The sequence below is a fragment of the Didymella exigua genome (genome assembly GCF_010094145.1).
Source record: "Didymella exigua CBS 183.55 unplaced genomic scaffold M421scaffold_47, whole genome shotgun sequence".
Lineage (NCBI taxonomy): Eukaryota > Fungi > Ascomycota > Dothideomycetes > Pleosporales > Didymellaceae > Didymella > Didymella exigua.
The window spans coordinates 16,407-18,624 of NW_022984821.1; positions in this window are offsets into that span (position 1 = coordinate 16,407).

A 2,218-nucleotide genomic window follows, 5' to 3' on the forward strand; every position below is an offset into this window, starting at 1 on the left:
GGTGAACCTTAATTCCTTAGTTAGTAAGGATATAACCTAGATACTTTGTCCTTGTAACATAGAACTTGCTTTTCTTAATATTAGCCTAGAGTCCTGCAATTTACAACCTCTCTAAAACTTTCTTAACATGTAACTAGTAAGTCCTAGGGTTGTTAGAGTAGATAAGGATATTGTTAAGGTAACCTGTTTTATCAGTGAGCGCCCCACCTCAGTGAGCGCCCCACGAACACCAGCAAAGCGCATGCGCGACACTTAACGCGTAATGTCTCAACAACCACAACCTCACAAGCCCTATACTGAAGCTGACGTGCAGCTTGCCCTCTCTAATATTAAATGCAACCAGATTACGAGCCTGTGATGTGCTAAGGCAGTTTACAGCGTTCCTTGTAGGACAATACAACAACAACGTGACAGGAAGCCCTCTAGACGCGACTGCGAGCCCAGATCAAAGCACCTAACAAAGCTAGAAGAGGAGGTAATTCTGCAGCGTATACTTGATAAGAACCTACATGGAGTACCGCCCTTAAAGCTACACGTACAAGATATGGCTGATAGACTGCTGCGCGACCGCGGCAGTAAGCCTGTTAGTAAATGCTGGGTTAACAGGTTTATTAAGCGTACACCTAAGCTGCGCACGCGCTAGACTTGTCCATACAATTACTAGCAAGCTCTCTGCAAAGACCCAGCAATCATTAAGCCCTAGTTCACGCTAGTTTAGAACATAAAGGCGAAGTATGGTATTGTAGACAATAACATGTATAACTTTAACAAGTCTAGCTTCCTAATAGGCAAGATATCTTTATAACTTGTTGTGACAGGCATAGAGAAACCTAGGAAAGCAAAGAAGCTTTAGCCTAGTAATCGCAAGTGGACAATGTTAATACAGGGCATCAGCGCAACAGGGTGTGTTATCCTACCCTTCCTTATCTTTGCTAGTAAGGTTCTTATCTCTAACTGGTTTACTAAGGACCTCCTACGCAATTAGGTTATTCAAGTAACGTGTTTCACAAGCGAGCGCCGCACCCAACCGAGCGCCGCACTTTCAACAACAGAACGCCTGCGCAGCGCTATATCACAACACAACACGAATAAATAATTGTTTGCAGGCCTAGATAGTATTATTTAGAAGCTTTACTATTATCTATGTCCTCTATTTCTACCTTACAAGTGTAGGAATTATGTCTAATCTCACCATAACGCCTACAGTGTTATCTAACACGCACCCTCTTTGCAGGCATCTTGCCCTCACTATAACCTCTACCCTCCTTTTTAGTAATTAAGTTAGCTACTTTGCTAACTATAAGGGTCTCCTCTGCGCGTATATATTATTACTTATAGGTCTTATACTTTGTAGACGCTTCTATAGTATCTTAAAGGCAGCCTATTTCCTCCTATATTAACACTATATTATAAGCTATCTGCTAAGCGCCCTTTGCTAACTATTTAACCTACTTATCTAACAAACTTGCTAGAGACCCTTAATAGATTTAAATCTACTTTTAAATTAGAGTTAACTGCTCCTCTACTTTGTAAGCAGTGCGTGGTGTCTTTAGCTCCTAGGCGATGTTGCTAGGTTTTAGTGGCGTTGGCGTGCGCAGGCGCACATTAAGCTTTGATAACACCACCTCTAGGTTGTGTAGGACTAGCCTAGCACCTCTAAAGCCTGCGCAAACATTCTCTCTAGTGAACGCCTTACTTAACGCTAATTTAAAGGCTAGCAGGAAGGTTTCCTTGTTAATATAGTGGATGTGACTGCGTGCTAAGGCTGAAACCTTGTCGCTATACAGGCGCTTTAGTGGCGAGAAGCAGGCGACGTTAAGTGGCTGCAACAGGTGCGACAAGTGCGGGGGCATACAGAGAGTGATTATCTTCTTCTCTCTGCAGAGATCTTGGAAAGCCACTAAGCAGTAGCTCTTATAGCTATTAATAATAAGTAGCTGGTAGACCCTAACTAGCTTCGCATGCGTATTGAAGTAGTAGAGCTAGGTAAGCACTAGATTATTGTTAGTCTAGCTAGTAGGACTAATATTAATAACCTAGTCCTGTAGGAGGTCCTTAGTAAACTAGTTAGAGATAAGAACCTTGCCTGTAAGGATAAGGAATAGTAGGATAACCTTCCCTGTTAACCTAACGCCTTGTACTAGGGTAACCTACTTATAATTGCTAGGTTAGATCTTCTTCTGCTTCCTAGGCTTCTCTAAGCCTGTTACTACTAGCT